This window comes from Dromiciops gliroides, chromosome 4 (assembly GCF_019393635.1).
Source record: "Dromiciops gliroides isolate mDroGli1 chromosome 4, mDroGli1.pri, whole genome shotgun sequence".
NCBI classification, from domain to species: Eukaryota; Metazoa; Chordata; class Mammalia; order Microbiotheria; family Microbiotheriidae; genus Dromiciops; species Dromiciops gliroides.
In genome coordinates this window covers 216898190-216912502 of record NC_057864.1, presented here as the reverse complement: position 1 = coordinate 216912502, position 14313 = coordinate 216898190, and the positions used below count along the sequence as shown (strand labels likewise).

Genomic DNA, 14313 nt, shown 5'->3' with positions numbered 1-14313 from the left:
GGTGGAATAGGGGTAGTGATCAGGGTTGTTCAACAATGCTTATTTTCCCCCTCATCCTCCTACTGATTCATTGCCCAGGTGGCTTCCTAGCATAAACACTCCTTATCCATTCTGGGAAGTAGTATCAAAGGATCTGTAATTCTTTTTATGCTTTTAGCTAGCTCAGAGTCCCCATCCAGAGATAGCTTCTGGCAAAATACTTGAGCATTACATCTATCTCTTTATATTTTCTAGATATGTTCCCCCCTCAGTTGCATCCTCCCAATTGTTTTCTCAATAAGGTCCACCCTGACCAATAAATAAAGACAAAATAAGCATTCAAAACAAAGAAAGGTAGACTTTCTCATGTAAAAAAAAAAAAGCCTGATTTAGACTTCAATAAAGAGAGCCCAAAGGGGAAAAAAGGAGATACTAGCTTATTTCCTAGGGTCTGCAGTCTAGTCTGGTAATGGGTTTCAGCAATATAGCTTCTGAACCTCATGCTTGATTGGCCCAAGTAAACTCACTCCAAGATTTTTAGTCCCTTTCTTAAATAGTTGCCTTACCTACACTTCTCTCCCAGCTCAAGATCTCTTACAGCTTACCTTTCTTTCTGTCTTTCACTTAACACATTAGGAGGTTGGTTCTTCTTTGAGTCTGTCTCCTAGACTCATAGAACTGACTTTTAAAGGCCACCTAGAGGTGTGGCTCGTCATTCTTTATCCTAAGTCATTACTTCCTTTCTAATTCACTCAAGAGGCTCATTTCCATCTCATAAAGGGATCACCTAGAGTGAGGCTGAATTTTTACAGTTAGTTTAACACCTCATTATCCAGCCCCTTTTCTATGATTAGGTTTGCCAAAGGCCAACTCCTTTACCCTGCTTTTGACTGGCTCAAAAAGAGCTAATACACAGTTCACTGATTTTCATGGATGGGGTTTAGAGTTTCTTTATAAGTTCAAGCCGGATAGGTGATGAGCCCCACCATTCAACAATATTGAGAAAGGGCTGCATGTGTCATGAGGAGGGAAGCATGAAAGGTTCCTACATTTTGAGGTTATGATTCAATTTGTGGACTCAATATGGAATCCAGTGTGTTGAGGGCAATGTATGCAGATACAATGGTATACCTTGAGTTGGTTTTCCATTGGTGGAGGACAATTGACAGATACTTTTTTAAAACTAGGTCTGAGTGTGACCAATAGCAAGCTAGCTGTGATCAGGTTCTCTGGGTTTAGAGGTACAGTTATCCCTTCCACATTGAGTCTTTCCCTATCACAGTTTCAATATGTCATGGGGCGCAGAGCACCCCAGAAGTTCTCTGGGGCACATCAAGGAATCTTCCCCTAGAGAAACTAAACCAGAGGACAGATAATACCTAGAGAGATAAGCTGAACCAAATTGGACTGAGCTAGCTTTGGATTCCTACCCTTCATTCTGGTCTCCCTTACCCTGGGGAGATAAATTTGGGTATGGCTGCCGCCTTTGCATCCTGAAGAGAGATCTGTAGCCACCCCTCACCCAATTCCTCCAGTCACTACCAGTGGGGGATGATCCTCCACTCCTCACCCAATTCCCCCAGCTACCACCAGTGGGGGATGGTCCTCTCTCACTAAAGGAACTTTTCATGGGCAGATGGTCCACCCCCATCAGTACTCTATAAAAGTACCTTCCAGTCTCCTGTTCGAGGAGATTTGGTATCTCTGAGCCATGTGCTTTGTGCCTATCTCCCCATGAGAAGTCCAAGGATTTCTTTCGTGGTTTCCCTCCCCCCACCCTTCCCTTCCCTTGCTCCTAAATAAACTACCACCTTATTCTAACTACTTTTGTGTGCAAGAGGGTGTAATTCTTTAAAGAGGAATTCCTAAGAACCCCAACTCCTACCCCAAACCCATACCCCACTTCCCCCCATATCAAATACATCATAGGTTGACATAAGAAATTAGATGGAAATTTTGGTGGGTTTTGTAGAAGCCACAGATGACACATGAAAGCTAGTAGACAACATGGAAAAAGTTTTAGAAACCCAGAAATACATAATATGTATATATATACATACATATACATATATACACACATATATACATACACACACATATAGATATATACACATATAGATATAGTACTGTATAATATCAACATATTTTATCTTTTAGTACTGTTATGGGCCCAGAGTACCCCAGAAGTTCTCTGGGGGCACATCAAAGAACCTCCTCCTTGAAAAACTAAACCAGAGAACAGATATGCCTAGAGAGATAAGCGGAACCAGTTCAGACTGAGCTAGTTTTGGGACCCCCACCCTTCATTTTGGTCTCCCTCAACCCTGAGGTGATAAGATTAGGTTTGGCTGCTTCCTTTGTGTTCTGAGGAGATGGCTTGAGGGATCAGCAGCCACCCCTCACCCAACTCCTCCAGCCACCACCGGTAGGAGATGGTCCTCCCTCACTAAGGGAACTTTCCACAGTCAGATGGTCACCCCTCATCAGTCCTCTATAAAAGTACCTGCTAGTCTCCTGCTCGAGGAGATTGGTATCACAGAGCCACATGCTTTGTGCCATGCCTCTCTCCCCATGAGAAGTCCAAGGATTTCTTTCATGGTTTCTCTTCCCCTCCCTTCCCTTCCCTTGCCCCTAAGTAAACTACCATCTTATTCTAACTGCTTTTGTGTGCAAGAGGGTGTAATTCTTTAAAGAGGAATTCCTAATGACCCCAACCCCTACCCCAAACCCTGTACCCCATTATCCCCATGACAGTACCCTAAATATGCACAATTTTTTTTAAAGTTAAAATAGGACCAAATTTTACCCAGGTTTTACAATAAGTTACCGTAGACACTCCATTAAAAAAAAAAGAAAAAATTCAGACTTCTGAAGGAAGGGCCAAAAAATTTTATGAGGATTTTCCTGACACCCCCTGATCCCCATCATGTGAAAAGGATAACTGTTCAATGGTGAATATGGAGGTGAATATTCCCCTGAAAAGTTAACTAATCCATATTGAATTGGATTAAATAAACTCAAATTCAAAGAACCTTTATTAGGTGTTTTACATATACACAATACGGCTGAGTGGTAGAAGAAATACAGAGTTTGGATCAAGGGTTGGCAAACTAAGGCCCACAAACTGAATCCAGTTCACTATTTATTTTTATATGGCCCATGAACTAAGAATGGTTTTTACATTTTTTAAATAAAGTTTTATTGGAACTCAACTATGCTCATTAGTTTACGAACATGTGTGTCTGTTTCCATGCTATAACAGAAGAGTTGAATAGTTGTGACAGAGACTTTATGTCTCATCACTGTGTACTGCTACTTCAATGCACTACAAATCATAGTGACACAGTTATAACTTGACAGTATTTTGATTGCCCTGTGTATTGCTGTACCTCAACATTTTATTTTATTTTTTATTACCAGTGCACACCCATCATGTAGAAAAAAGAAAAGAAGATTTTTTTTACAAAGCAGTTTTTACTAAGATTAGTTGAGCTTAGGGTTATGATTGAATTTTTTTTTAAATCATAACCACCCTCAACCACTATTATTGAACATTTAATGACTTTGGAAGTTAGCTTTTGCTGGAGACTTGATAACATTTCTTAATGAATTCAACCTAAAATTACAAGGCAAAACAGCACTTAGGTGTGAAACTTATACTTCAGTAAAGTCAATTTGATTGAATCACAAGTAATATGAACTTGCTTTATGTACATCCTGTGCTGGAAAAAATCATAACAAGAAGCGAGATCTCTATTCCCACACAAATCTGCAGTGGATATATGTTCTGAGTTCAAATTATCATTCCAGAAGTTTTTTGGACCTTGATACAGGTGCAAAAGAAACTTCCAATTTCAAAATCCATTTAACTGTGTAATTGCAGAGCTACCTAACCTTCCATTGTAAGTGATTAATTTGCAATGCTAAAAGGCAAATTTCAAGAGGAGAATCTAATAGAATTCTATAAATGCCTTCTAAGCAATGACTATGCTCAATTAAAATCATATGTTCAAGGATTTATATCAGTATTTAGTAGTCTCTATCTGTATGAAAAGACATTTTCAAAGATAAAATACATAAAATCTTAATATAGATCAACATTAACAGATGAACATTTGCAATCAATTTTGACCATAGGGAAGAGCAACTTTGAATTGCAATTAAGTGAAATGTTATCTTCCAAAAAAGTATTCTGTTCTTCTCATTAATAGACTCATTTTTCAATTATTGTTGTTATTTTTATCATCATTATATTTTGAATTTTGTCAATAAAAAATTTGTGGAAATTTGTTTTTTCTCTTGTTATAAGTACCAATATAACATCCTTGATTTTGTTTCTTGGCCCACAAAGCCTAAAATATTTATCATTCTGTAATAATATAGAAAAAGTTTACCAAATGTTCATTGGCTTAGATAAGAGGAGGGTTCCTTGTCCTAAGACTTTAAAATTGGGGGTGGGGTGGGGGAAAGGTGTGATAAGACATAAACAAACATAGAGATCTAAATTGCTCAAAGGAAGCCTTGTTTTGGCACTTTCAAAGACATAATGGTAACTGGAAAGAAAAACTTGCAGATTAGGCAAAAATCCTGAGGAATATTCCTTTCTTTAATCTAACTGACAATCTTACCTCTCTCATTCTAAGGGACGGAGATGGGGTGAAGCTAATGCTTTGTGGAGAGAAGTGAGTTTGCCAGCCCAGGAGCAAATTTTCCGGGTCAAAAGCGAACACATGGGTATCATGCAATGTGCAGAAGGACGGCTGCTTACTGAAACTTATACCAGGGGTGAAGTATCAGCCATAAGATTTCAGAACCAGACTCTAGGATGGAGGCTAAGAGACTGAACCATTTTACAAACAATGCAAAGCAGAAACTAAGTTTCTGGAACCCATTAGGTTGCTGAGACTACGGCAGGTGAATCTTCCTTCCTTTCTTCCCCTTAGCTTCTGTCTATCCTGAGAGGTTATATGTTGTTTCTGACACTTATCTCTGCTTCCTTAAAGTTGATTTACTTTCTTATTCATCTTATCTTTAAAGCTGGTTCTGAGAAAAAGGTAGTTAACTACTGTGTTGCTGATCTATGTGCTTCATTACTCAAACACAGTAAGAGAGACAAAAGAGAGCGTAACAAAGGAGGTAAGAGAGGGCTTATAATGTATGTTGTTGTACAGTTGTTTCAGGTGTGTCCCACTCTTTGTAACCTCATTTGGGGTTTTCTTGGCAAAGATACTAGAGTAGGGGGCAGCTAGGTGGAGCAGTGGATATAGCACTGACCCTGGATTCAGGAGGACCTGAGTTCAAATCCAGCCTCAAACACTTGACACTAGCAGTGTGACCCTGGGCAAGTCACTTAACCCTCATTTCCCTGCCAAAAAAAAAAAAAGATACTAGAGTGGTTTGCCATTTCCCTCCCCAGCTCATTTTATAGATGAGGGAACTGAAGCAAACAGGGTAAGTGACTTACACAGGGTCACACAGCTTGTAAGTGTCTGAGGCCAGATTTGAACTCAAAAAGGTGAGACTACCCAACTGCAGGCTCAGCACACTGTGCACCATGGTGCCACTTAGCTGCCCCTTTATTTGTATATATGCCCTTATAAATATACTTGCCAGGTCAGTAGATTTTGCCAGCAACTTGATGACTGCAGGCTTGGAATGAACAAAAGAGAATTACTGACTTATTTTTCACAACTTCCCAAAATAGGGAAAGAATCTTATACCCAGACCTTTCTAGGCAAATGATTCAGTATCTTTATCTGGGGAAGGGTCTGAGAGGCTGACTGCCTTACTGATCACTTGTTCATGTTTTTCCGGCAGCTAGGTGGTACGGTGGATCTTTCCAAGTTCAAATGTGGCCTCAAACATTAGCTGTGTGACCCTGGGCAAGTCACTGCCCCAATACAGTTCAAAGGGTGCTAGATTTCAAGTCAATTTCTACTACTTGTCACATATATGACCTTTCACAAGCAACTTCCTTGAAGCAGTGTTGTTCAATGGAAAGAGTACTATCGTTAGAGTTATAGCACCTAGGTTCAAATCCCAGCTATATCGTTTACTAGTTGTAAGACCTTTTCAGGACCTTTTAGTTTCTTCATTTATAAAATAAAGGAATTGAACTAGATGACCCTTGAGGTCTGTTTTAGTGCTAAACCTATGGATTATAATATACAATATTACAAGTGTGGAGGATGTCATCAGAGAAATATTTGATCTGAAAAAAATGGACTAGTCATGTAATAGAGATCAAGAGATTACAGATAGATATTCCATGTGTTCCACTGGCATCCACATAATGTCAACAAAATGTGAGGAAAGATTCCAATATATTGGGTGGACTCCCTGGGGCAGATTTATAAAAGTACAGGGACAAGTGTCTCAGCATAAGGACTTGTGTGTGACTTGGTTACAATCAACATCACTGGAGGGATTACTTTCCCCAGTCCTGCATCAAGGAGATCATGGATCCTCTATAGCTTTTGATTATGTTATTGAGGAGGGGCCAAAAAAAAAAAAGTACTGTATGAGGCACAGCATGGCAAGAAAGGCAGTGTGGCTTAAAGGAAAGAACACTGAATTCAGAATCGGAATACCTGAGGTCTAGTCCTGCTTTTGCCTCTTACCATATATATTGGGATGGCTAGGTGGTACAGAGGATAAAGTGCTAGGCCTGGAGTCAGAAAGACTCATCTTCATGAGTTCAAATCTGGTCTCAGACACTTACTGACTGTGAACCCTGGGTAAGTCACTTAACTCTGCCTCAGTTTCCTCATCTGTAAAATGAGCTAGAGAAAGAAATAGCAAACCACTCTAGTATCTTTGCCAAGAAAACCCCAAATGGGGTCACAAAGAATTGGACATGACTGAAATGGTGGAACAACCAAAGTCCTGCTTTTGTCCCTTACTATAAATATTACTAAATACATGTGCATATATATAATTTATATACTTACATTTATATTAGTGAGAACCAGAGCCAAAAAGGCAGAGACAAAGACAGAGAAAGAGAAATAGAGAAACAGAGACAGAGAGAGAACTCTGGGAAGAGATTAAACATGTCAGCAGTGCAGGGATAGATGATGGTTATGGTTTAAATAGGCCTCAGCTCATTAACTTCTAATATTCACTGAATTTTTCATAAACTGCCCATATATCCCAAGGTATACCTTACAAGACTTCTGATTTAGGGACTGGCAATTTTCCAGTATGGGATCTGTCTTCAGAATCTGAACTGTAATCCCAGCTCTTCTCTTGCTATCTTTGGGACCTTGAGCAAGTCACGTCAGATGAGCTTCATGCTTTCTCATCCATAAATGAAGGAGTTTGACTTGTCAGTGTCTTTTCTGGCTTTTTATTGTATGATAATTAGAACATGCACCTCTTTCTCCTGTCTCTCTCTGCCTCTTTCTGTGTCTGTGTCAGTTTCTCTTTTCTTCCTTCTCTCCTCCTCCTCTCTTTACCTCTACTTTGTCGCTGTCTTGTCTTTCTGTTGTCTTGATGTTTCTGTGTCTCTGCATCTCTCTCTGTCTCTCTGTCTTTTGCAAAGTGCTGGGCTAGTGTAATCAGACAGAAAGACAAGGTGAAAATCTGACCCTGTCTATCCCTGACTGTCTCTGTCTCTCTCTCTCTTTGTCTTTATCTTTCTCTGCCTCTCTTGTTTAGAGTAATCAATTTGGAGGATGTTAAGAATCAATAAGGAATGAATAAGAGTCTCAAAAATGAGGGCTCAGGTGAGGTTAAATAAATTTGTTGAGCTTAAGTTTGTAGAGGACCTAGTCAACAAGGTTTCATGATTTCTTCTAGCACTGTAGCCTGCTCAGGAGCAGGAACTGGGGCAGGAGATGGTAGACTTTAGCCAGGGTTGAGGGTTAGTGGAATAGGAACAAAGAAATGCCAAGGGAGCAAGGAAATCAGGGATAGAAAGACAAGGCATTATTGAAGTGACTGGCCCCAGAGTTAAGACTGAGTAAGAAAGGAAGCGATACCAGAAGAAAGTTGATAGAATGGGAGAAAAGGGAGAAAACAAAAAAAGAGACAATTCTTATTTTCTTACGGCTGATAGACCTCAGGGCCACGAGGACTAAAGATGTTTCTAACTAATCTAGTGCCTTCCTACGCTTCTAATAACTCTTTGCCTCTTATATGCTTCATTGGCAGGGGTGAATCAATACAGAGTGGGCAGAGCTGAAGATGCAGCCAGAATGACTGTGGGCTAAGTGTAAGGAAAGAACCAGGAATAAAAGTTTAACTTTTAAAAATTGATCAAGTCAAGTCAACTTCATTTATTAAGCACCTACTCTGAACCAAGTACTGTGCTAAGTACTGGAGATACAAGGAAAGGCCAAAAAGAAGAAAGAAAGAAAAAAAAGAAAAAGAAATCCCCTATTCTCAAGAAACTCACAGTCTAACAGGGGAAGCAACTTGAAAATAATTATATACATACTAGGAACAGGATAAATAGGAAATAATCAACAGAGGGAAGGCCCTACTGGGAAAGAATTCCTGTAGAAATTGGGATTTTAACTGGGATTTTAAGGAAGCTGGGGAAGACAGGAGGCAGAGATGAAGATGTAGAAAAGTCTAGGTAATGGGAAACAGCTAATGAAAATTCTAAGATTTGGGAGATTAAATTTCTTACATGAGTTACAATGAGGAGGCCAGTGTCACAGTGTCACTATTGAGTACCTACTTTGTGCAAAGGACTGGGCTAGTGTATCGGATAGAAAGACAAAGTGAAAATCTGACTCTGTTTTCAAGGAGCTAATTTTTAACTAGAATAAAAAAAAATACTGGGACTTCTTTTAAGTCTTCCAAATAAATAAATAGGAAAAAAAACCCACTGTATGAGTTAGGCAAAAGAGGGTATTGAAGATAATAAATATTTAAAATATTTCTTCTACTGATTATTGAGGTGCTTGAAATTTAACTATTAGCAATTAATTCCTCTGGACCTGATCTCCTAGTGCCCTATTAAAATGCAAACACTACTGGGAGAGATAATGCTTTAAGTTGTTGTCTTACCAGGAATAAGTTGAATCAGTTGAAAACAAGGTCTGGGGAAGGGGACACAAGAGTAATCTTAGGGAGCTGGAGTGGGGCGGGGGCAGGGCATCAGGAAGAAGAGAAAGGTCTAAAATAGAAAAGGAGGGGGCATTAAAGGCATGCCTATTTACTTTATAATTTCGCTGAAGATGAGCTCTGGGTAGGATATTGGAGGCCGAGGGAGATGTAGCACATTGCAAACCTTGACCCTCTCCTTGAGCTCCATCCTAGCCTCTGCCCCCAATTGCTTCTTTTCCATCCTTTCTGGCTGCCCCTTCTTTAATGCCAACCCTCTCTAGAGAAACCTCCTGAAAAGCAGCTTCCCCCAAGCTGCCTGTCCAATCTTGTCCAGAGACCTAAGGCTCACCTCTTCTTCTTGTTTTCTTTCCTCTGTGGAGTTTGCTGTGGCCGGGATCCTGACTTTTATTTATTGTCTCATATATTTTTTGCTTCTGAAGAGCTTCATATATCACCATGGAGGGACATAAATAAAGGCAATCACTTTGCCATTAAGAAGTGTGGAGTTTCAACCCAAGATTACTCTGACACACTGGTCATATTTTGCCAGCCAGCCAGCCAGGAAGGAGTGGCATGGTATGGGAAACCTCTCTTCTTCCTCCATTTTCTGGGTCAAATACAAATACTCCTTCACACAGTAAGTGGAGTATGCAGTGGTTACAGAGGATTATTAGAAGAAAAAGTTCTGAGCTTTTCACTTGAGCTTAGAAAAACATGGAAAGACTTGTGCAAAATAATGAAGAGTAAAATGAGAAGAACCAAGAGAAAATTATATATAGTAACAGCAATATTGTTTTTGTTTTGTTTGTTTTTTTCCAGGGCAATGAGAGTTAAGTGACTTGCCCAGGGTCACACAGCTAGTAAGTGTCAAGTGTCTGAGGTTGGATTTGAACTCAGGTCCTCCTGAATCCAGGGCTGGTGCTTTATCCACTATGCCACCTAGCTGCCCCCCAAAGTCATTCTTAAGACAATGATTCCCTCTGCAAGACCAATGTCAAAGCATCACGTTCATGAGGGACTGCCCCTCTGGACAAAACTTTTCTCTCTCTCTTTTTCTAGATTAATATTAACATATTATTAGTTAGTATAGGATATTATTTTTGGCTGTTTCATTGAGCAAATTCATTCAATTTTCAAATGAAACAAAGTGGGGAATGTGGTAAAAAATTATTTGTGGTAAAGATATATATATTGGAAGTTTTAGCTGAATCATTTGAGAGTTGAGCACATGCTACTGAAGCGGCTTTTGAAGGACCTCTCTTTTGGGGAGGAGACTGTGACGAACTTTCGGGATGCCAGTTTAAAACTGAGGGAGGAACTGAAATTCACTCTCTCTGGCTTTTAAACTTAGCTGTGGCAGTGCACGTGGTTGGTGTTTGGCTCTGGGTGTACTGGTTCTCGGTCTGGTGGGCAGTTTGGGATTCAGTGAGTTTTATAAAGGAAAATAGACTAAGCTTAGACCTAAGATTATTCATTTATATTTCTACTTCCCTATTTCCCTAATTGGTATCACCTTTTATTGTCTAATTAATTCCCAAGCAATAAAAACTAATCCCTCACAGACTAAAGTTCAGAGGCTTCTTTTTCTTAGTGGTCTGGGAGATATATATACACATATATACATATATACATACATATATATATATGTATATATATATATACATATAAAAGGGAAAAGTTAAAAGGGGGAGTCTAATGCTCATATATCCAATTTTGAATCTCACAATATTGTCTTAAGACAATATTGCTGGTATACATGTATTTTACATGTACACAATACTGATGTACAAGCTCTCTAGGTAACTCATCCAAATTCATGTTACAATCTGAACAAAAGTTATCATCATAGTGGAAAAATAATTAATTTCCTGTGCCTAATCTGCTTTCCTGTGTTATTTGTTATCTTATGTTCTTTATGCTGAGCATGGTCAATGCACAAATATGTTTCCTGTATTGAAAATAAAAAAGAAATCTGACCTGTTTTTTGTTTGTTTGGTTTTTTTTGCTGAAGAAAAAGAAATCTATTTTTATGTGAAACTTGAAAACCTGCAGACAACTGGTTTCTTAGATAACCAAGGCCACAATTTGTTCTCTGGCTTCTCACAGATATTGTCTTTTCATGAGATGAGCCCTTATTTTTCAAACTAAACTACCTCCCCATTTGCTCCCATCCAATCAAGAAGAGGGTTTATTAATTAGCCAGTGAGTGTGAGAGCAGGGGACCTGCTCCCCCTAATTAGAGATTAGGCCTTTCCTGTATTGACTGCATGACTAAGTACAGAAACAAGAGGGCAGAATGCCCCTTCCACTGTGGGTTCAGCCAAGTGTCTCTCAATACTAGACAGGGATAAAAATCAATAACAAGCCTTTTCCTCACTGTTAATTTTTTTTCAGTGTTATTTGGTGCTCACCATGTCTGGCACCTACCAAATCTTTTCTCAAAGAAAATATATGTAATATAAAGGCGTAGGGTGTCAGTGTTAGCTACAAGTCTTTGGCCTCTCTCTGTCTTTCTGGACTATGGTTTCCTATATACTTCTCCTTATCCTTGCATTGAAGTCACCAAGTGAGGGTCTGCTGATTTAATTTGGAGGGTCTTATTAAATTCTTCATAGAATTTCTCTACCTCTTTATCCTTAACAATGGATGTTGCTGAAATTATTTTCATGGTGGTCTTTTTGCAAATATTTGTCCTTGTATTACTATGCTATATGGTAATCAAATATACCATGAAATATTTCTTGTTGACTTTGGGGTAAGATAAAACCACATGCCAACTTCTTTGGTCTTCAAGGAGCACCTATAAGTAATCCTTCCATTTAGCTGCAATTTCTTACAGTAAAAGAAACTAGAAGAAAGAAAGAAGTTGAAGCTAAATAGAAAGATGACTCCCAGGAGCTGGGCATACAAGGATAAAAGTGATACAATTCTTGGTACCAAGGGGTTCACAAATATGAAAGAACATAAATGCAAATAGATAAAATAGAAATTGGAATAGGATAAATGCTGCAGAGAGATCCAAGCAAAGAGCTATGAGGGATCCAATATGGGAACACTCACTCCCAGTTGCAAGGATCAGGGAAGATTTCCATGTAGAGAATGGAAAATTAGTTGGTCCTCAAAAGGAATGAGAATTTCAATTAGAAAAGATATGGGGCAGTGGGGAGGAAGTGATGTGAAAAGTACCATTTATGGCCAGGGTGAATAGTATGAGGCTCACAGGACACTTAGGCTAATAGATTTAGATGTGGAAGGGTATTAAGAGGTCATCTAGTTCAACTCCATTATTTTACAGATGAGAAAACTGATACCCCCAGAGGTTATGTGACTGGGCCAAGGTCACACAATTTGCAAGCAGCAGAGACAAGATTTAAATCTAGGTTCTCTGACTCCAAATTTAGTACTTTTTCCACCGTACTCCCCAAAGGCTGTAACAAGAGAAGGCAAAATAATATTGGCTAATGGTGAGTTTCTCTGTAACATAGAATGCATGGAGGGGAATAGTATAAGAGTTATATTGGAAGAAGAACATAGAGGACCTTGGATACCAGACTAAAGACTTTTTTATTCAGCTGGTAGTAGGCAACCATGCCATCTTGTCCAATCATCACCTACCCTTATCTTCATTCTTTTTTTCTTTTCTGCTGCCAATTTATGTTAGACCCTGCATATCAGTCAATAAATTAGTGTAATCATAAATCAGCCTTATAAGGATAAGACATCTCCCAAACTGGGGCCAAATTATAGAGCAGACAAAGTCAAGTAAACTCTTTCCCTGCCCTTGGCCCTCAGAATCTAGAGATTTCTTCCAGCCTACTGCTATGAATGAAGGGCAGGTGGGGGTGGGACGGACCTCTGCCACCATCAGATGCTGCTCTTGGGCACTAGCTTGGGGGACAATCTATCGTCTGAAGGCTGCTTCATCTGGACAAGGTCATCTAGACTTGGTTAGACAAGTTTTGTGAAAAAGATCTGTTTTAATGACTGCATGCTCAATATAACAATAGGGTAAACAGCAAACAAAGAAACAAAGGACTAATATGATCTTAGTCTGCATTAATAAAGGAATAGTATCCAGAAGAATAAAGGTGAAAGTCCCAAGCTATTTTTGGAATATTTTGTTCATTTTGTGAGCACCACATCTTAAAAAGGACATTGGCAAATTAAAATAGAGCCAGGGAAGAACAATCAGGATGGTGTGAAGACTGGGGAATTTACCATATTAAATGAATGTTTGGGGGAACTAGGCATGGGTTAGCCTAGAAAAGAGAAGGCTTGGGGAATGTTCAGGTATTTGAAGGGCTACCCTCTATGTCTATCGACCCTTTGGGGTTCAATGGCCCAATTCATACCACCACTATCAGGCTGGATCTATAGAAGAGTGGATCACTACTCTCAGGGTCCTCAGGGTAACCCTGCAGGCAGTTATTTTAATGCTAGGCCACATGCCCCCACTGGTGTGCTTTCCCCTTAATCAGCCAATAGACTCAGTTCTTAAGCACAAGGCATTTAATCAAATGGCATAGCAAGGACAGTAGCTACAAAACATTTCTATTAAGGGTATACTCTCCTACAAACATCCCAGATTCCAGGAAAGGGGAGTCTTGGGAAGAGGATTAGAGTATTATGGTAGTGAGGTTCCTGTGTTCCAAGGCCTTAATGCCCTTTCTTTCTCCAGAGGATCTTTGTGAGGTTTACTGGTAGTCAGCTCTACTATTCAGCTGGGCTGGCTTTTTGACGGGCATTGTGTCTCTGCTGATGCTTCCTGGCCCAGGCAGGTTGCTCAGCTGCTGTGCTCTTCACAGGCTGCAGTGTCACAGCCGGGACTGGTCAATCTGCTGATCTCCTGGACTTGCTCTTCAATGGACAGCTGCAATCGTTTTCCATCTTTAGTCCTGGCAGAGCTGAGAGTGGTGGGGGAGGGGGGAGGGGGGATACTACACTTTCTTCAGCTCTTCCACCTAGGACTACAGGAAGTCCCCTCACTCCATAAGCCACTCCATGTTGCACTTGGGTGGTAGTTTCAATGCAGTCATTTTCATCTCCTACATTCCTAAGTGTGTGACGGTGGGAATTTTACAGAAATGAATGAATAAGGGCAAAGGTATTAATACAGTCTCTGCCCTGGAAGTGCATTCATTTTCTTTCTATCCTTTTCATATATATTCCCAAATTTTCTCTGGGTGGGGACTATTTTTCTGTACCTGAAAGCTTTCTTTTTTCTATATCTTTGTCTTTGGGCCTTTTCTGAAGTTTTGATGGAGTACCTCACCCCCT

The 14313-nt window shown here is 39.7% G+C and overlaps 1 pseudogene; it reads right to left on the bottom strand.

Moving 5' to 3' along the window:
• Positions 1–13781, bottom strand: part of LOC122754865 — a 58481-nt pseudogene extending 44700 nt beyond the window's left edge.
• Positions 13782–14313: the final 532 nt, after the last annotated feature.